This window comes from Heterocephalus glaber, unplaced genomic scaffold, assembly GCF_053883595.1.
Source record: "Heterocephalus glaber isolate CG9 unplaced genomic scaffold, H.glaber_assembly_v1.0 deba00001429, whole genome shotgun sequence".
NCBI classification, from domain to species: Eukaryota; Metazoa; Chordata; class Mammalia; order Rodentia; family Bathyergidae; genus Heterocephalus; species Heterocephalus glaber.
The window spans coordinates 26,878,280-26,900,997 of record NW_028258294.1 but is presented as its reverse complement, the minus strand read 5'-3'; the positions used below and the strand labels follow the sequence as shown (position 1 = coordinate 26,900,997).

Sequence of the window (22,718 nt, the reverse complement as noted above, 5' to 3'; positions counted from 1 at the left end):
ATGCTGGGACTTTCGTTTCTGCTCTTTTCTCCATCTAGAACATGCCTTCCTTTCTTTCCCATTTTGCCTTATTACCTGCTATGCACCCTGAGGGATCTAGCTTAGGTATTACCCAGAGTGTGAGCAAGCTTAAGGGGGCTTTCTTTGATTGTTCATTTTATTAGTTAACCTCAACATTATGTGCTATAAATCCTTATGTTTTATACTATGTATGGAAACAATATGTATCATGAACAATGTATGTATATACTTGGCCATAAATAAAAGATTGGTAACAATGAAGCCAAAATGCAAATTAATTTTCACTTTTTATGAGTTGTGGGACTTTAAGTGGCCTAGGTAATCTCGCTCACATTCCCCCCACCCTTTTGCTCTCTTTCTCTCTTTCCTTCTGTAAAGAACTCTGAAAAACCATAGTATTTTCTTTTCCTATCAATTTTAATAATTGTCTTTCCTATTAATTTTTAAGACTCATATAAGTATCATCATTATATTGTATAATTTAATTCTTTTGTATCTACCACAAAGGACATAGTGGTGCTTAATAGATGACTAGAAGAAAGAATGAATGATAAGACATTTAGTGATAGAGCATGTACTTTTCAATTCTGACCCTCTTGATTCTCCTCTTCTAAGGACTCTTGTGATTATATCAGTCCCACACAAACAATTTAGACAATCTATCTTTTGATAAGTTGCAATGATTGGTGAGACTCTATTGCAGTGATGGTGAACCTTTTAGAGATTTCAATGATAGCAAACAGCCCACCGTGGCACACGTGCTATAGGTTTGCCATCGCTGCTCTACTGCCTGCTACTACACATGGGATAGTAATGTTGGCATGATATCATATATAGTCTTAACAGAGGCTCTTTTCACAAGTAGCATAAAGAGAATGAACTCTAGGGAAAAAAAACCTTTTAGCACCTTTTCTTTTGAAGTACTCTTAAAACCAACGTTCAAAAGAGCTACTAGTTGGCTTGGATGCTTTTAGAGTTACTAGACTATTAAGATAAACAAAAGAAGTGAGGGTAGTCACAAGGTAAGATATTATCATTTGGCATTTGGAAATACAGACACGTTCTCTTAACATCTGTTTATCTTAGAATATTTTTTTTAAAAATTGAGTTCAATATTAGCATCCTGACACTATTTTTTATCCTTTAAATTTTTAATTTTTATTAGTACATGTTTGTGGTATGTAATGAGTACATTTATTGTAGGGAGTTGGTATGATAAACACATTTTAATCCTTTTTTTCATCATTTTCTCCTCTCCATTCCTCCTCCCTCCCTGCATCTCTTGATCCCCTTCCCTTTTCCAAAAGATCTACGTCCCCATTTCTATTAACTTGTTTTTTGCTCTTTATTTTTATTTTGGTTTTCTTATAGGAGAAAAACTGTGATATTTAAACTTCTGTCTGATTTATTTCACTTAACATTATGGTCTTATAGTGCATCCATTTTTCTACAAATGACTAAAATTTATCCTTTTTATGGCAGAGCAGTATCCATTATGTATAAATACCACATTTTTATTAACCATTCATTTGCTTATGGACATACAGGCCACTTCCAAAATTTAGCTATTATGACTTGTGCTGCTATAAACATGGGTATATGTGTATAATTGTAATATGATTTATTTAACTCTTTTGGGAAGCTACCTAGAAGGGGAACAGCTGGGTTAAATGGAAACATTTCATTATTTTTAATTGTTTAAGCACATTAAAACCTAAAAAACAATTATAGAAAATAAAGATTGTGGTACCTTTTTAGTAATGTTGCAGACTTCAAATTTTTCTGCAGAAGCTTTTTCTGACAAATTTGATTTTAAAGAAGAATGGTAGGTCACACTGCTAGGTTATTTTTGACAACATATTTTTCTATGGTCTGATATCTAAATAGTCTTTTATTACATGTTTCATATTTTTCAGTAATGAGGATTGAACCTAGGTCCTCCAGCATACTAGAGAAGAACACTATCACTGAGCTACATCCTCAGCACTTTTTAAATTTTATTTTGAGGTAATATCTTGCTAAGTTGTCCAGGCAGGCCTCAAACTTACAATCCTTCTGCCTCAGCCTTCCAAGTACAGTAGCTGGGATTACAGCCATGTGTCCTTGTGCCTGGCTTGATTATTATCAGATAACATTGTAATTCTCGGCTTCTAACATTCTTTTAGTTAACATGCACTAACTTAATTACATTTCTAAAGTAATGTCAAGCATCCTGACACTTTTAGTATAGTGGTGTTATGGGATTTCATGGAAAAAAATGAGCTGATAGGTAGAAAAATATATTCCTTTTCCCATGTATGTATTTAGGAGCCTTTTATGTTGGATATTATTTTAATATTACCAATAGCTATTTTGGTTTTAGATCTGTATTATGTGTAAATTTGGTTTTTTGATATTTCATAGTATCTCAGAGTATCATAATTTTCAACTTCTCGAACAGAAAGTAGAATTTAGTTTGATAAGTCTGAGATCTGTAGCTGTAGATATGCAACAGTCTGGTGGATATGTTTACTTGAATCTCTATGATGCTCCTCAAACTTGATGACTCTAAACTGGAAACCTTTTCTCTTAAACAGGCATGTTCTCTTCTTTCTCTACTGTTCACTCAGTTTCCCAAGCTTGAAACTGCCATTTTTTATTTCACCTTCCCCTAATATTTACTTGGTTACCAAATTCTGTCAAATACGCTTCTTCAATATCTCTGAAATTTATCTCTTTCTCTTATTGACTTTATCACATTGGTTCTATTTTCTTTCTTGGTTCTGTTTTCTTAATACTGAGGTATTAAGGCAACTAACTAGTCTCTCTGCTCCTTTTATTTCTTCTCTGTACTGCAACCCAAGAAGATTTTCAAAATTACTAATGTGATCATTATTCCATTCTGCTGGAGAAAAATTATTGGTCTTAGGATAAAACCCAAGCTCCCTAGCATGGCCTATGGTACCATCCATGAATGATGAACACTCTCTATACCTTTTGAAATAAATGAGTGCCACAGTGAAATTAACCATGCACAGCTCCTTGGGTGTGATACACTCAGTTCTTGATTACATTCAGTCAGTCATTAAAGGGTGATTGAGTCCAGTCTGTGTACTAGGCATTGTCATTGTGACAGGTAAGCCCTAAATTCTCAGTCTTAGGGAGAAGTCAGACACATAAATAGATAAATATACATCTTTTTCCCCCCAAAGATAACAGTATGTTACAGAAACACAAAGAAAAAGAGTCCAACCTAGCCTCGGAAGAACTGAGAAAGCTTTCTGATGAAAGAGGTAACAATTAGTCTTAAATAATATTTAGTTCTCCACTCATCTCAATGTATTCCTTGAGATGAGTCATTTAGTTCTTTAGATGTATGTTTATGACAAGAAACATAAAATTTAATTTGTACCTTATGTATGCCAGGCATACTTGGATCTTGCTAACATTTTTCTTAGCATTACACTATAATGTCACCCATTTAAATAGTTCTCTGTGTTGTATCTATATAATCCAGATTAATTAAATAAAAATCAGTGTTAAAAAGTGAAACACACTAAGGACAGAGCTATTATTTTCACAAAGATAGTATTTTCAAAGATTTGATGAGGTGGCCATGAGCATCTCCTGCTGAAAGGAAAGCTTATTCCTATGACCCTGTAGTTTCTCATGTACTACATCATGGAACTTAAACTTTATACTAGTTTGGAAACATCTTTCTTCTACAAGAAATACTGACCAAATCATTTTCAGAAGTAAAATACTAGCTTTTAAGTTTTGGGGGCTCTTTTGGTAATAAGTTGGTGCTGTCTCTTCAGTTCTTTTACCACCTGCATCCTTCATCTTGTGTTGGGTGCAAGTAAAAACAGAGTCCTTAGGCTTCTTAATCTTAGTGTGACAGATATGACTAATGGCTCCTTTTTGTCTGGCTGTGATAAATCCAAACTGGAAGTCCTTGTGGAATTCACTATGAGGTCTCCACTTTTTCTTCAGCTCCCAACATACTTTCAGTAGCAGCAGCTTTTAGTGAACCAGAAGAAATTTCCCCAGAAACAAATTTGAAGATGAAGAATGTTATAAGGAACAAGCTAACAGCAACAGGACAAAATTCCTTTAGCAAAGTGAGGCATGGGCTTTCCAATAATCAGAAACAATGGAAGAGAAACATAAAATGTCCTATTAGAAATCTCAATAGTGGAGATGATTAAATGATGAATTATGAGATTGGGATTCAGCAACATTCTTTTTTCTAAAAGAAACTTTACTTTTTTGATTGAGTGAAGTTGGAATTCATATTTTATTCAAATTAGATATTAAAAATTTTAAAGACATTTGCTAATTTTACAGTGTTATGTTATCAGTTTCCAAATGTTATGGGTAATAAAAAAGTCAGAAATGAGTGCGTAATGAAGAGGACACTGGGCAGCTAGTGGAATCAATAGGAGTAATAGAGAACTAGCTTAGAGCTGGTGTAGCCATGGGAAATGTCCTGGCAAATCACATTACTCAGCTAGTCCAGTGAGGGCAGGATTGGTGTTTCCACTGAGCATGAAATGAGATTTAAATGGAAAAATTTAAAAAGAAGTCAACTCTGTAGACATCTTCAGAGTTTCATTTTATAATGAAAACTGTTTAAATAATTGTAATTATTTTAATTAATTGTGTTGGTACATTTTAGGTGTACAATATAATGACATTCATCATTGGAAATTTGCACCCTTACATAATCGCTCTTGGTTTTTATTTTTTCCCCTTCCCCTGCCCTCCCTTCAACCCCTCCATCCCTCCCTATTTACAAAGACTTTGTTTCCATTTTTTCATTTTCTCATATTAATTCCATTCCCTTCTTTCCTTTCCCCTACCCCTCCCACTTCCCCTTCCCCTTTGCACCTTTTCTTCCTATGTCACATTATCTATTATACCTTTTAGTCCTTATTTACACTTTCAGTTTCTCACACTAGAAAAACTATTTGGTATTTACATGTGTGTCCTATTTATTTCACTTAAGAGTATCACCTCAATGTGCATCCATTTACTTATAAATGTCTCTAATTTCTCATTTTTTATGGCTGAGTAGTACTTCATTTTATAAAATACCCCACATTTTCTTTATCCAGTCTCCAGTTGATGGGCAATTGGGCTGCTTCCAAGTTTTAGCTATTACAAATTGTGCTATGAACATGGGTGCACATATATTACTGTGGTATGATTCTTTTAATTCTTTGGGGAAGATACTTAGCAGGGGAATAGCGGGGTCAAGTGGGACTTCCAGTCCTAGTTCTTTGAGGTATCTCCATACTGATTTCCACAGTGGTTGCATCAGTCTACACTCCCACCAGCAGTGGAGCACAGCCATTCTTTCTGGAGTGAAGTGGAATCTCAGCGTTGTTTTCATTGCATCTCTCGAATGACCAGTGATGTTGAACATTTTTTCATGTTTCTTTGCTATTTCTACTTCTTTGTCTGAGAAATGTCTGTTCATTTCAGATGTCCATTTTTGGATTGGGTCTTTAAATTTGGGAGGCCTGATTTTTTTAGTTCTTTATAGATTCTAGATAATAGACCTTTGTCTGAGGAAGAGCAGGTGAAGATTTTTTCCCACATTGTAGGTTGTCTCTTCACACTGCTGGTGGATTCTCTTGCTGTGCAGAAGGTTTTTAATAAGAAGACATCCCACTTGTTGTTTGTACTAGTTCACGAGCAACTGAGGTTTTGTTCGTAAAATCTTTTCCTACACCAGTGTCTTCAAGAGTTCTACCTAACCTCTGTTCCAACTAGTTCAGCATTTCTGTTTTAATATTTAGATCTTTAATCTATTTCAATTTTAGTTTAGTGCATGGTGATAATGTTTAAATAATTATACCTTTATATTCCTGAAGAAAAAAATAAATGGGTAATCTTTTACCTTATTTACCTTATTTTGCTCAATTCAATTGTTCAGAAGATCAAAGTGGTAAAGAAAATGTAAAATTTAACATTTTAATACTGATGTTGTATACTGTTTTACTTAACACTTTGGGGGAGTAACTGCTTCTGTCATCAACTCAAGACACTTGTTGCTAAAATCAGTTTTTGTAATGGCAGTCAGCAAATAAAGGGATGGTTATTATTAAAAAAGAAAAAAGAAAAAAAAAGAAATGAGATATTCCAGCCGGTCTGGCTACACTGCTGAACACTGGATACTGGGAACCAGCACTGGCATAGCTACCACCGAAACCATATGAACCTGGACACCCTGACTGCTGTTGCCACCAGCGATAGTTGTTTGCAGTCATTTTGTCTTTTTTTGCCTCAGTATTGCACAATTCAAAGACTAGGGTGGGTATATCTCTTTGCAAGAGCCTAGGACATGTCCCTTTGTTTTACTTGGAAGCCAGACTGGAACAGATAGTTGCAGAGATGTTTAGCTTCTATATCAGGAGATAGATTCTGCTTCATGCCAGAAGTAGGAATTCTCTAAGAAGGCAGAGAATTCTGATAATGACCAAATGGAGACGCCGTGTCTACTATTCTTTCTAAAGTGTTGAAATTACAACTAACTCTTGTGAGTAATGACAACCGGCACTTCATTTCACGATCTAGATGGAGAATAATGGGGGTGCATAACTGAACCCATAACTGAACCCTGATAACTATCCCAGCCTTCTTGGTGAATATTCTGGCTCCTGGAGTTAGAACTTACCAATGTACCCTTTTTGTTCTTCAGGTTCTTCCCATCCTCTACTTCAATACTGCAAAATCCAAATGTCATTAATTGCCTGGATGTTCTGGTAAATTTTCTCTTCAACCTGAGGATTAATGAAAAAAGTGAATATAATGTAGTTGCAGAAATGTTACTTGAACAATTTTTAAAAATAAATGACCTTAAATTGGGTATGATAAACTTTTTTAGTATAAAGACAAAGTTTGTTTCTCAGCCCTATAAAAGCAGAGTTGCTATATAATAGCACTTGACACCCTACTATGTGCTGGATAGTTCCTATAAATTGTCTCATGTAATTTTTACTATGAGATAGATACCATTATTAGTACTATTTTATTAAAAAAGTGCTTTTAGTTACTACATATTGAAAATGAATAAGACAGAAGTTTAAGAATGCCTGTTTTCACTCACAATATAATTCTTTGAGACTGCTTCATGCCTACAAAAATCTCAAAATATAATAAAAAATTAAATTTTATCAAATGAAAGACATTGTTCTGGTATACATGGTAGAATAAATACTTATGTTTAACTGTTCTTCCTCTCTAAGTGTCACTAGACCATAAAGGAATTTTTAAAAAGGCATTCATTTACATGAATATAAGGGTATGAGTTTATAGCAAACTAATTTTCTAAAAATTGGAAGCAGCAACTTGGAGGAACCAGAAACAGCTAACTTAACTGAACAGAAAAGTTGAAGATATGAGCCTGCTGCATGAGAAGCCGATAAAAGCAAACAGATCGATCCTGCAGAACTTGAAAAAGACTCAGGAATTTGAGACCACAAGTATTTGGAAAAGTAGGAGGTGTAGGATGGGGATAGAAATAGAAGAATTGGTTAGAAATTTTTTATCTATATTATTAATCAGGCCTTCAGATCTTCTTTCTCAGGGAAACTCCCTCTCTATACTCTTATTGAGGATTTGAGGTTTACTATCTAGGGAGAATGAATTACAAGGCTCAAAATTGGAGAACCTATATATACTCTTTTGGCAAGATAAAGGCCCTTCACTGCAAACAAGATGTTAGGTAGAGATATGTACACTGGAAATGAGACCTGTAATCCAGTCCCACTCAATTTCCTGACCTGCAATAAAGAAGCCTGAAACAATTGGCTTTATCCTAAAGTGTTCTTATTTGGGAAACTTAATGTGCCCCCCAAGTGAATTGCTATAGAGTACACTTTTGTGGTTCATCAGAAAGACAACAGGGTCTCTACCAGATTGTCATGCAGTGAAGCCCACTAGTCAACATGTCCTACTCAGAGGCATTTAATTTCCAACCAGTTACTCACAAATCATCAGATGTTTGGAGAAAGACTCTAACAAACTGAACAAACAAGAAAGGTAACAGTCTTTAAATATTCTAAAGAACCTAAGAAAATATGCCCACAAAGAAGAGATTGCTTTAAAAGATTGTGGGTAGTAAAAAGTAAAAGCAGAAATTAAACATTTGGTTAAGTGAGTGGGGAATGTTGTAAAATAAAGTTGAGAAAATATTTCAAAGTATTTCAGATTTCAAAATTGGTGCAAAAAGGCAAGAAAATTAAAGGAGCAGTTGATACCACATCAGATGTGACAGTGAGTCCCAAAAAGAAAGAGCAATGGAAATAAAGAAAAAATTACTAAAAATCTATGCTAAAGAGTGGCCGGGGATTTAGCTCAGTGGTTTCACCATCTGCTGTGCAAGCACAAGGACCCGAGTTCAATCCCCAGTACAAAAAAAAAACAAAAACAAAAACAAAAAAAAACTATGCTAAAGATATTTTCTGGAATTATAGGAACAAACTTTCAAAACGTCTGAGAGATTGGCCAGCAAAATAGAAGATGAAAAACATTACACTAAAACAAGGTATATCATCAGAAATATTTTGGGACACTAGAGATAAAGAGAAAATTCTAAATGTCAAAAGAGATTATAAATTACATTTTAGTCTATTTTCTGCTACTATAACAGAATACCTGAGACTAGGTGATTAATAAGCACTAGAAGTTTATTTGGCACATAGTTCTGGAGGCTGAGAAGTCCAACAGCCTGACACTGGCATAAGGTGAAGGCCTTTGTGCTGCGTGACTCCCTGGAAGAAGGCAAAAGAGCAAGAGGGAATGAAAGTAAGTGTGCTGGAGAGGGCTGGACTCTCTTTTAACAATCTTGTTCTTGTGAAACTGACCCACTCCTGCAATAATGATCCACTCACAGGGCAGAGAACTTGACCTCTTATTAGGCCCCACCTTCCACTGTTGTTGCCTTAAGGATCAATACACAAATTTGGGGGAACATATTCAAACCATACTATTTATGTGTTGATGTTTAGGAATTAAAATCAAATTAGATTCTTGAAACTAATACAGAAAGTTAAAAGACAATATATATTGTAGGGGTGGCAAAATCCACTTAGGGTCACAACTGTGCCTGAGAATTAAATTGACATAAAATAGATTCACAGGAAAAGAACATAGAAATTTATTCACAAATGTTCAGCCCTCATAAGGAAGTGAAGACCCAAAGAAACAATCACTTACTAACATAATGAATTGAGAACAGAGCAGTAAGTTCTGAATAACCAACTAAATTATGTGGGGAGTCTTAAATATACAGATTATTTTAATGAAGTCTTTGCAGAATTCTGTTGGATTTCTCATCCTTGGGGATATGGATGTTGCACCTTTCGCTTGGAAATTTCATTTTCATTTTTCAAAACAAATAGAATTAAGGTTGGAGTGATCTCTTTTTTTTTTTCTTTGGTACCGGGGATCAAACTTGGGACCTTGCTCTTTCAAGGCAGGCAGCAGAACCACTCAGCTAAATCCTCAGGCCTGGAGTGATCTTTTTATACCTACTGTTTTAAGTTCATTTAACTGAGACAGTATGCCAGAAAAAAGCATATTTTAATCCCTTCAATTTATAGACCAGAATTCTATATCCAGTCAAACTATCAATCAAGAAGAGGGTAGAAGAAATACATTTTTGGACCTGCACATTCTCATCAACTCTAGATCCTGAGTATCCTTCATAGGGGCTTCCCAAAGGTTGTTTATCTCCTGTGTAGTCAGGAAATTATCCAAGAGAGAAGAAGGCAAAGTGTCTTGGAGACAAGATTTATAACATAGGAAACAGGTGAAGGCAGTTTTTAGGGTAATTATGCTGTGACTGATTTCTAAATTGACTGGTCCTATTTAAAGCAAAGGGAAGGGACAAAGGCTACAGCAATCATGTCTACAAGGGAAGGAGAAAAAGAGGGAGGGGGGGAGAGAGAGAGGAGAGAGCGAGCGACAGAGCTCTAGAGTTTCCTGTTGAGCTAGAATTCAGCTCTGTCAGGTTTGGGGAATGGGTCAGTGTTAAATAGTGAACCCAACAATTGAACTAAATGAGAAAACTCTTCCATGACAAAAATAATTATAGACGAGAATGAAACTAGGACACACAAATTAGTCTACCCAGCATTATTTTACATAGTCATAAAATATAAACAATAAATATTGATTAAGCTGTAAAGAATGGTATAGATCTAGAATAACAGAAGGTGAGTTTGTAGTGGGGCCTCTGTGTTTGGATTCTGCATCTACAATTCAACCAACTAGAGGTTAAAATTATTTGAAAAACACTTGCACCTGTAGTGAACATGTACAGACTTTTTCTCACTATGCCCTAAACAATACAGTGTAACAATTATTTGTATAACATTTACAGTGTATTAAATATTATAAATAATATAGAGAGGACGAGGTGTACAAGAGGATATACATAGCATATATGCAAATACATTGCCATTTTATACAAGGGAGCATCTGTAGACTTTGGTACCTTTGGAGGGTCATGATGACTATGTTTGCATGTGAGAGGGTGAGGGGGATGGCTATGAGAGTTAAGTTTTCATCTCATAGAGTAGGAATCATAGATATGGTTTAAATTTTAAAAAGCAAGAGTAAATTATTTAGAAACAATGAAAATAAACACAAGAAGAAACATAACATCATTGCAAGTGGCTGCTTCTGGGGGAGTGGGGATTAGGAAAGCAGATGTCAGGGGCAGGTATTTATGTGTGCGTGCACGCGCGCACATACATTACATCAATAAGAATAAAAATGAAATTTTAAAAAAGCAATCTCTTAAAATTTATCATTTTGACCAATGTCTTAATATGCAATACTAATGGAATTATAAATATTCTGTTATTTTTGCCAAAACTCTAAATGATGATGTATCTGAAAGTAATTCAAAGTAGTAAAGTAAAAAACATAAAAAATTTCCTGTTCCTTTCATACAAATTATTAATATTTATTAAATTATTATTTCATACCTAAATGTATTCAGAAAGACATTCAACAAATATTTTTTAATAAAAATTGAGCATGAGCAGTAAGTGTTCCATTTTTTAAAACAACAAAGCTCTCTTTTTTCAGCTACAGAGGTTACAGAGTATGTACTCTTTGTAAGTTCTAAGCTTCTAACACAGAGTCTGGCCATACATGTGGGAGATGCTTGTTAAGTGTTTGGATGGAATTGAAAATTTTGAGGGCCCTGGGGACTTAACTGAGCCAAGAATGGAGGGAGGAGGTGCTTTCCTTGCCTTGCTACAATTTGATTTGTCACTTTTCTGTTGGAATGAAAATGAACTTCACAAATTCCTAGAGGCTTTTACTAGGAGTAAAATTCTGAGCTTTTATGATCCTGTCTGTAAAGGAACTTACTGGCCTACATGCCTCACATTACTGACCCACATCTGGATTTTCAGATGGATTCATGGTTTTTCTCATAGGCTATAAATCACACATCCAAAATGAAACTTCTTTTAATCTACTCCAGTCCCAGCCACTTGTTAGTATTTTGTTAGCAACTAAAGAATGTAACTTAAAAACAAAAGATCTTTTTAATTTAGGAAGGAATTCTTTTTGTTGTGTTTCATTATTCCTATTTTGTATTTCAATTAATTCTGTTCTCCTACCATTAAAGTCTTTCTTTTCATGTATTAGTAATACTAATACTAAAATTTTCTTCTTTTTAGTCTTACCCCCTTATTTTAAAGGGAAAATTTAACCAATACACATATACTTTTAATGGAAAATGTGGGAAAAAACACCACTCCAAGTATTATAACAGTTTATAGAATGTTCACCATTTGCTAGGTATTATTTTAAATATTTTACTCATTAAAATCCACCAATTCTTTTGCTTAATTTTCTTTGCAAAAGACCACAGATGTAGTGGATTACAAAACAAATTTATTATCTTAACAATCCTCTAGTTCAGAAGCCCAACATAATTTCACCAGGCTGAAATCAAGGTGTCAGTGGGGAAGTATTTTTAGCTTTTTTCTGGATCCTCTAGAAAAGGCTGCTCTTGGCTTTTTCTGGCTTCTGGAGGCAGCTCACATTCCTTGGCTTATGGCTCTCTCTTCTATTCAAAGCCAAAAGCATGGCATCAGTTCTGTTGTCACCTCTCTCTTTCTCTAACTTCTTTTTTCGAAGGCCCTTTTCCTTATTTTTTCTTTTGTTATTTGAGACAGAGTCTCACTATTCAGTTCACGCTGACCTTGAATTCACTATGTAGCCTAGGCTAGCCTTGAATTCTCACTGATCCTCCTGCCTCAGCCTTCCTAAGTGCTGGAATTATAGGTGTGTACCATCACTTCTGGTCACTGTCATCATATTGGGCCCAAATAGATTTTAATTCTTTGTTTTAAGGTCAGCTGTAACAACCTTAATTCCATTTGGAACTTATTTCCCCTTTGTTATATAAGGTAATGTGCAGGCTTCAGGGATTAGGACATGGACAAATGGGCATTTTATTTTGCCTGCTATGTCTCTTTATTGTAGTACCTACAATTATTACTGTCACTCCCAGTTTATAGATGAAACACAGAGAGGTGTCACAAAAATTGTATTTACACCAAGATAACTCATATCAACATATTGTTATAAATTTTTATTTAGTGTCTTTTTTTCTGTTAGGTTGTTAGGTTATAGGTGTAACTGTGTAGTTCTCTCTTATTCTATTTGTGCTTGATATGGACACATGAACTTTCCCCACATTTTAAAAATGTCTATATGGCATTCCATTCCTGTCTCAGTGCCTTTGCACATTTTGTTTTTCTTGTCAGTTGTGCTTTTCTGCAGGTCATGTTGCTTCCTCCCTCTTACTTCATTTTGCAGTGTCACCAGGAAGGCCTTCCTTGCCCACTGTTGTTAAATGTGTGCCCTATGGCTCTCTGCCTTCATACCTTTGTTTTCTTCATAGTATTTATCCATAGTATATTTTATGTAATACACTGATTTTTCATTTTTCTCCTCAGTTAGAATATAATCTCCATGAGGACAGAGACTTTATTTTGGTCATTGATGTAGGTCAATAAATACTTTTTAAGAGAGTGAATGAACAATGGACATTTTTAAATTAAGGAAAGCCATTCATAATACTCTTACTAAGACAAATGGGCTGTCCTTACATTCTACTTACTGCCCATTTGTAAATATAATTTTATATGTTCAATTATAAAGGCAGTTACACATGTGAGTGTATTCATGAGCATATACTTAAGTATTAAATCTTAACTACTTTCCGTACTGCTTTGTGGTCTTCAGAACTATTGTTTTCAATGGCTGTATAAAAATAATATTAAGTTGCTGAATATAATTAATTAACCATCCTTCTAGGAGGTGTCCTTTAGGTTCTACTTTGATCCTTTATTAACCAGATGTTTAATCTTTGGTAACTTTTCTTTGAACTGATTCCCTCATTATCAAAAGACAAAGTACCCAGATATGTCTGCCAAGTAATTGTTACTGAGAAAATTATTAGTTTTCTACATTTTGGGTCCATTTGTGATATTTTGCTATAACGAAATAATGTTTCATCAGACATTTGCTGCTAATAGGATTTATTACCTTAGGATGAACACTCAAGAGTGATATTACTCTACTAGAGGGGCCAAAATATTTGATAAATGTATTAAATTTAATCAATTGATGATGATTCCCATTTTGGTTTTAAGTGTAAATTTCCCTAAAAACAGATAGGTGACATTACTTTTATAATATGTTATTTAGAATATATTATTATTTATTAGATATATTTTTTGTATATAAAGTTTCACTATGTCAGAAATAGTAATACTTTAAGCCCTCCAATGTATAAAATCTTTCTTTTGCCTTTATGCTTTAAAAACAGTGAGAATTTGATTAAACCTGGGAAATGATTCTTTCAGTCCTTTTTAGCTGAATAGATTGCTCATTCACTTTAGCTTTAAATTTCCTTTGAATTTCTTAGAATTGTGCCCAAATTATTTCCTCCAAAGTTTTTCTTTTTTTAAATTTGACAAATCTTTCCAATTTAACAGTTGCTCTTAAAAATAGTTTCATCATCAGCATGTTGGTATAGTTGTCTGTATGTTTCCTGGTCTCAATTTAGTTAGAGCATCTGTGCAAAATGGTATGAAGGTTATTTATTACTCCACCATCCACAGGGAATGCTTGATTCTTGACATTTATATTCCCTTGAACATAAAAGCCAGATAAAAAGAAAATCAAACTTCATGCTTTGGGGACTGAACAGATTGCTTACTGTGGTTAGCAGAGAATGCCCTCCCCCGCCTCCTCTTCCTGATTTATAAATACATTTTCATGGATTGTGTCCTTAAATGACCAGATATTTTTCTTTTAAATCACATTTTTCAGGATGATTTACACTGGAGGAAAAGAAAAAAACAAAACTACTGGGCTGACAGAATAGCCAATGGTTAAGAAAATAGGCTTTGGAAGCCTGCAGACCTGCATTGGTCAACAGTTGGTCAGCTGTGACCTTGACCCAGTTGCTGCACCTCTGCTACCAGATTTCTGAGCTATCAATAAGGGTAACAGTCATAGCTCCTAGGAGTCTATAAAGATTAAGTAAATTACTGTATGCAAAGTATATGAAACATCTGGGATGCAAAGTAATTGTCAAAATTGTTACCTTTATGCATAGTTAACGGAGAAATAAAATCTTGAGAGCTACTGCTGCAGACCTTAGCTGATCTCATAGCCCTCCCTTTGGAGTGTCTATTCCACCAAGGGTCTAAATGCTTAAAGTCAGAGGCATCACACAGTGATAGTTTTAGCTTCTGCATTGAATCCTGTCATTTAAAAAGACTGGTTCTTCCTATTTTGGTATGATGATATGACTCTTATTGTAGTTACACTGGAAATTCTATAGAAATAAATGCAAAGTCCACATGACCAAGATGATTTAATCATGACAACAGTAGAATTCAAATTAAGAGGGATTGTTACTAGCTCACTGCAATGCATAGTCATTGAAAAAAGCCAGTTGAGGCTAAGGAAGGGCTTCCTATTGTGGCCGAACATATATCCAATCCATCTAAGATACCCTCAGTCCACAAATTAATGGGTAGGAGAAATGTGGGTTTCTTGAACAGAAGAAAACCTTTCTATTTTTAACCTCCTCACTGCTAAGATAGTGGTCTGTAGTTTCATTGATCTGAGGTGCCATTTCCCACCCCACCCCCTGTTTTGTATGTGAATTCTAGGGTGGAGTGGTGTAGATGATGTTGTCCCAAGCTTGTCACTGGTAGATGCTGACATTTGTACCATGTCCTTACTCACACTTCCTTGTCCATGATGAGTCTATACAGATTGCTAACAAGTTGTCACATGCTGCTAACTGAAAGCCTATTTTCAAGTTCATAGAGTCCTGTTCCTCCTTCTGCAACCCTCTCATATGTGCAGCTTTGGGTCCATCAAATGGTCTGAAACTCTCCAGGCCCACGACGATTTCATGCTCCTCTTGGCTGCCCAGGATTTCATGGCTGATCTTAGGCCCCACTAGGGCAAGAGACACTCTGTGAGGCAGCAATGGGCCAGTCTTTGCTGACACAGCACCCAGCTTTTCTATTTTGGTGTGTACGTCTCCAAAGACCCTAGGTTCCCCTCTTAGAGTCCTCATTTTCATTTGGGAACACTTAAATTTCATTCCCCATTAAGCTTCTTTTTCAGTGAGCCTACATGTTCTACACAAATCTTGCTTGACCTCAGATTCTTTCTTCCTAACCTAACTCAGGGAATCCCTATTATTTTCCAGAATGGAGGGCTTTCCTGGGCTTATCATGTTCTTCCTAACCCATGGTTTATGCTTGGACTCTGCTAAAGGACATTTGGCCCTCTTTCAACTGTTTTGTATTAACTGAATTTTAAAAATCAACAAATATATGTAATTTTTACAAATGCAAAGTCATAATTCTTTAAAAAATATTTGAGAAAACCTGAAAAGTTTTTTTTAATGTGTGTTCTTTGCAGGATAAACACTCTGAATTTTAAAAATAATTTCAGTCCTATGGGTTCATGTGCTGTGGTCTCCATAACCTTCCTTCCTAAAAATGAAAAAAATACAATATAACACCTTATAAATGGTTTTACTTGACCAAGATCAAGTCAAATCCTTTTCTGCATCTTATCCTGAAGAACTTGAAATATTGCTCCATGCAACTCTCAAAAAAACAGTAACAGGGAATACTAAAAATGTGGAGAAGCAAACAGGGGTTTAAGTTCAGTTTGAAATATCAGAAATCCAAGTTTAATGACCTGTATCTCTGGGGAGACTTATAGAAGATAGAGATCAAGTTACTAAATAGCTTGTTAGGATCCCTTCACTGGGTTGAATTCTGAACTGTGAACACAGTGGAGAGTGGTAATATTCTTTCTGTGGCTATGGTTGTGGCTGTGCTGTGGCTGAGTCTGCACCTAGTGATTCACAAAGTTTTTGCCAAAAAAACAAATAACACTTTCTGTTCCCCTATAATTATCACATTTATTCAGGCTTTCAGATGGTGTACATTCTGCTTGCCAGAAAAATCTTTGAAGAGCAGATACCCTGGCTCTACTGGCCCCCTAAAGGTTCTGCCATTGATTGTGCCACTGTCATTGTAGACTGTGTTCTCTTTGGTCTCCATGTGCTGGGGCTACTCTTCTGGGGCTCCAGTGCTTTCACGAAGAACAATGTGATAGTGTATACAATTGGCCCTTAAGTGATGTTCTTTTTCTTTCTCTGTTCAGAGCTATTTGTCATGGCAGCCTGGGACCTGCTTGATATTATGACCAGACATAGTTAACAAAACAGATTTGTGCGTCAGGATGACCCTGGAATGGGAATCAGGAAATCTGGGATTTTTTTTCTGTTTTGCTACTAATTTGTTGTGTGCCTTCTGAAAAACAATTTATTTAAATTCTTCATGTCAATTTTTTTGTCTGTAAATGAGCCACTTAGACCAGAGCAAAATTGTGTAAAGTTTTATTATTCTGTGACAATGATGCTTAATATTTAATTAGCAGCAATGATATAGAAGTTTATATCTATATGTGTTTTTAATTTTAGTGTCATAATCATAAATACTGTTGGCCACTTTGTAATATTGAAGCTGAAACTCTTCTAAGTACTTTTTTTTTTGGTACCGGGGATTGAACTTGGCACCTTGTGCTCTCAAGGCAGGTGCCAGAACTACTGAGCTAAATCCCCAGCCTCTAAGTACTTTTTAAAAAATATTATCTCAAGGTAAATGATATTTATTTTTCTATTAGATAATAAAGAAGAGGAAGAGAACTTATATTCTACTGCTTCATGCCATATTTTATTGACTTCATTAAACCTTGCATTTAAACACTATGACTGCAATTTATTAGAAAGTTAAATGACAGTGACATTTGATATAGGCAGATGAGATGGAAAGGTTACATTTGCATGAATCCATGTCTCAGTTTTTAGTTTTAAGTTCTGAATTATAACAAAGTCCTTTTCAAGTCATTAACTCATTCTAGGTATGTACTGATTAGAGTATAATCTGTTTAGAAGTAGGAATTACACCTGTTTTTTATGGTCCACAATGAGCAGCCTCAAACATGTTTGAAATCATTGAAGCACTTATGTGGGCACTACTTCCATCATGATCTAATCTCAGTGCTGCCAGCTGCCTGTTGGTGGTTAAGTCTTTAGATTCTTTTGGTCATATCTTTTCCAATTCTCTCAGACCAGTGATGGGAAACCTTAGAACTTTCAATTATACAAACAGCCTGCTGTGACACACGTGCCGTAGTTCACCACTATTGCTTAGATACTGTTTCAAACCCTTTTTATTTGCCTCAAGCCATCAGGACAACCCTTGTTGCATTAACTTTAGGCAAAGGACTCTCACATTTATGTTACTGCGAAAATTGAGGTCATCTCAGTGCAACAATACTAACATTCAGTGGCTTTGTGTTGAGTACAGTTTGGGGACTTATAAACAGTAAAGCCTTCCTTTAATGTTGCTAAGTGGGGCAGCTAGCTGACCTAGAGTTCTGGGTTCTGGCAACTCATCACCAATCATATAAGACCTATTGTTGTGCAGGTTATTTCAGAAAAGTTCAACAAGTATTATACTCTATTACACAGACCTGAACTTTTAACTCTTATTTTTCTTCCTCACAACCTAGAAGTGTATCTACACATCTATGTCATCTTCCTTCTATTCTGGCAAGAACTTTCCTCCCAAAGCCTGCTTTCCATCAACACAATTGATCGCATTCTCTGCCTTCCCTTGGACTGTGATTTTTGTCTTGTGTTTTCAATCTGTCTTTCTACTTGATCCTTTCCCTCAGTCCAATTCATTCATTTATGAATTTGTTCAGATGAGATTGATTTATCAATCTTAATTTAATAAGTCCAGTCTCTTATCATATAATACTGGAGTGTCTTTTCATTTCCATTTCTGTGTCTATTTTCTCATATGCAAAATGAAGTGGTTGGACAAGATCAAATGCTTTATACTTATACTCTGTGACACACTTAGTGTTTAATAAGTTGCAATGGCATGGACATTTCTATCTGTATAAATGTGTTAATTTAGTGTCATACTCCTGAGTGATAGTGGCTAGAATATTCTTTTCCACTCACCCCACTGATGTTAGTCTTGGCCATGAGACTAGCTTTGATCAGTAGAGAGTGCACACAAGTAACAGTGAGCCATTATCAGCCCAGACATCAAGAAGCACGATAAGATACTGCCTCCTTTGTTTTCTGAGGATCTGCTATGAGAACAATATGCTTGAGTAGCCTTTAGTCTTGAGGAAATACATGGTGTTGTAGTCAGCAGGATTTGGTGAGGGAATATATTAAATACAGGACACATAACTTATAAGATTATTTTATGATAATTACCCAAAGAGTCAAATGCAAAGGAGTGGAAGAGATTAACCATACACTAGAAGCCCAAAGGATTCAGCTGAGGGCCTAGATCCCAGCAGTTTCCCTCAGGAGTCCAGCTAAAGGCTTAGAGTACAAGGCAATGTCCTCCTTGAGTCCAGCCAGTGGCCTAGAGCCCACAGCAATGTCTCATGCTTGTCTGTATTGAGGATCTGCACCTGCAAGGCCCAAAGGCCAGTGGCGGAATCCAGGAAATCTATGCTGGTGAGATTATGGATTTGTGCCACCAAGCTTAGGGATCCACACTGCAGCCAAGAAGTGATGCTCACGGCAAAGATCAGAGCTCCCCTGAGGAAAGCACCAGCTGTTCCCAGTGACATCGAGGTCCCGAGCTCCTCCTCCAAAGAGAACAGCCTAGTTTGCACCTGGAAAACCATCCACACCAAGCTTCTCCTAGAAAATCAACAGGCCAAGATCTCCTCACTCCAGTTCTCTTTTAATGGCTATAGGTAATGATGTTCAGGTGGATCCTCCACGCCCAGACCACGCTGATTCAGTTCAGCTGGGTGTTACAAGTTGACCATTAGTCAATCCACTACACATGGTGTGGAACTGAATGTCACCCACGCAGGGAACCAAGCCTGGCTAAGCCCACCAAGATCAGTTGAACTCAAGTTGAGCCACAGATCCATGGCCATGCAAGAAATCCTTGTTATTTTAAGATATTACATTTTAGGGTGATTTGTTAGGCAGCATTATGGCAATAAGAATAAATTCATATACTACCAAATCTATTTTTTCATTCAGCAATTAATTTTTGGGTAATGGATACATGAGGGACACTTGTAATTACAAGCCCCAAGGTTACCATGGTAATAAAGGGAAGAAAAATGAACACAGTAAGTTCATATTTTGACAAGTTCTAGAATAAAACAAGATAGAGTGATATGATAGACTGTGATGGGGCTGTGGAAGAGTACACATTTAGTTGGCTGGCCAGAAAAAGGCTCTGAGCAGGAAATACTGAATGAGACACGAATGAAAAGAGGCAGCCAGAGGTCAAAGCAGCCATAGTGCATCTCCGCAAAAGGACAACAAAGGCAGTGGAAATGACTTTGGCCTAGGAACAGATTTCAGCATCTCTCAACCAAAGGCTAGAAAAATTAACTCTAAAAATATTCTAAAAACCTGGAAGTTAAGCTGACATCTAGAAATAAATCCAGATCCCAAGAAGCAGCCAAGCCAGACAAGAAAACAAGAATGGAAAGAGTGGCAGGTTCTGGGCTGGTCTTGCTGGCCACTTGTCAAAGGGTTCAAAGGTAGCCATGGGTCTGGTTACTTAAATGTACAGCTGGACAGATAGCTGCAGGTCCATTGAATTGGCTATAGTCTGGATTCACTATTGGCACCCTCCTGTTTTATATTGGTTGGGTAAAAGTTTTTCTATCTCTGAGATATATTGTTTTCATTGGATGCAACTAATTTCACAATTTTCTTCTGCTTTCTCCTTTTTTGTTGTTTTCTCCCTGTTATTCTAGTCAAAGTTTTGTGCATACATGATTTAGTAGAGTTCTATAAGTTTTTTGGTTTTTTTTGGTACCGGGGATTCAACTTGGGACCTTGAGCTTGCGAGGCAGGAGACAGAACCACTCAGCTAAATCCCCGGCCCTATAAGTTTTTTTTAATAACACCCATCCTCGTAAACTATCCTCTCATGGTGACACTTATTCAGCCCAGATTTTCCCTTTGTATTTATTTGATTATTTCACATTTTCCCTTCATATATCTAAAGAACTTGCTGAGTTCTACTTCTTCTCTCTTTTTTTTTTTTTGGTACCGGGGGATCAAACTTGGGTCCATGTGCTTGTGCAGCAGGTTCTACTTCTTGATTCACCATTTTAAAGTGTAGTTTTATTGTTTACCCACAGTTAACTGTCTCTCTTTCTTCTTCTGTTCAACACATTTTTATTCCAGCCTATCACCTTTTCCTCTTAGTATAATGTTGTATCAATTTTGCTTAGATCAGAGTTCAGTATTTAAATAAATGCTTTTCACAGCTGAACCAGACAATAAGATGGAATTGCCTTTCTTTTCTTCAGTAGGCATCCTCTCAGATAACCTCAAGGATCCCTGTGAACTAGTATCCAAAGCCTTATTACCTACCCTTAGAAGTGAGCTACACTTACTGACTTGCTTATGACAGTTAGAAGATGGCAGAAACAATGGATGACACTCCTGAGATTAGGATACATGAAGACTGCCTATCATTTAGGCCTGTGTTCATTTGCTTATTCTAAATGTATGAGCCAGAGTTCTAAAGATGTCCCACCAAATTCCTATTCTCTAGTTATTCAACCAAACATAACCTAGTACTGCTTGAAGTGATTTTGCTGATGGAACTAACATTACTAGCTAGCTGACCTTAAAATAGAGAAATTATCTTAGGTCATCCAGATAGGCCCAATATAATCACAGGAACCCTTAAAGGTAGCAGAAGACTGGAAACTGAGGCACATGGGAGATCAAAGAGGTTCAGAGTGTGAACCTCTTTCAGCCTACCCTTGCTGGCTTCAAGATGAAAAAGATCAACAACCAGGGAATGTAGATGGCCTTAGAAGCTGATCATCAGCCAGAAAGGACTTGAGGGCAAGAATCCAATAGCCACATAGCACTGAACATGCCAACAGTCCGAATGAGCCTGGAAATGGATGCCTCTAGAGGCATCAGGTAGAGTGCAGACTGGATAACACTGATTTCAACCTTGTGAGATTCAGAGTAGAGGCTCAGAGCCTCCCTGGACTTATGGGCTAGAGAGCTATGAGCTCAATAAGTGTTGTTCTTTTAAGCTGCTAAATTATTGATAATCTGTTACAGCAGTGATAGAAAATGAGTACATTTGCAGATAAAATTAATAATTGATAATTTGAAATAGGAAGAAAAGGTCCTAAGGGGTAGGGGAAGTGGAAGTGGGAGGGGAAGAAGAAAGGAAAGAAGGGAAAGGAAAAATTATGAGAAAAGAAAAAAATGGAAACAAAGTCTGTGTAAATAGGGAAGGGTGGAGGAGGTGAAGGGCGCATAGGTAATGGGGAAAAAATAAGAACCAAGACACATCATGTATAGGTACAAGCACCCAATGATAAATGTAAATGTGTTGTATACCTAAAATGTACCAATAAAAGAATTTAAGCAAAAAAAAAAAAAAGAATACATTTGCAGGAAGCCAGCTGACAAGTTGTGAACATACAAAGGGAATTAGGGAACTGATGTCATCAGGATTCATCATAATAAAGCTATACCATTGACTGAAACTTTCTCAAAGTGTACATGAGAGTGGTTGTTTACTCCACAAATATCTACTGCACACATGCTAAGAATGCTGTCCTGAATAAAATAGATGATGTTCCTATTTTCATGGCAAAGAGACCATGTGACTGTCGATTATTTTTGTGTTCTGTTCTTCCAAATCTACTCATATAATGAAGAGAATTAATCACAATCAGCTTAAAACTTTCCAGAAAACACCAAGATTGCCTGATAAATATTTAATGAACATTCACTAAAGCCTTTCATTGTGTCAGTTCTCTGGGAGTAAGTGTGTGGTCAACAATGAGTCCTGTCTTCATGAATCTCAGGTAAGGAGAAGAAGCAGGAACAGGAGTGCATAACTATTGGGTATGTGATCCAAGCAAGACAAAGGTAGCGTTTCTGAGGGGCAGGTCTAGGTCTCTAGAGCACTTATTAAGGTGCACAGAAATCGGATGTTTTCCATTTGGCAAGTGCTAGCTTTTTCCTTAGTCTCTGAAAATAACAAGGAAGGTCATATTTTCTCCCTCATTCTCTTTTTTCT

General features: G+C 36.2%; 1 long non-coding RNA gene across 1 annotated transcript in view; it reads left to right on the top strand.

Moving 5' to 3' along the window:
* LOC110344271 (uncharacterized) overlaps positions 1–22,718 on the top strand; it is a 222,320-nt gene that overhangs the window by 17,878 nt on the left and 181,724 nt on the right. The gene's annotated exons all lie outside the window — the stretch shown is intronic.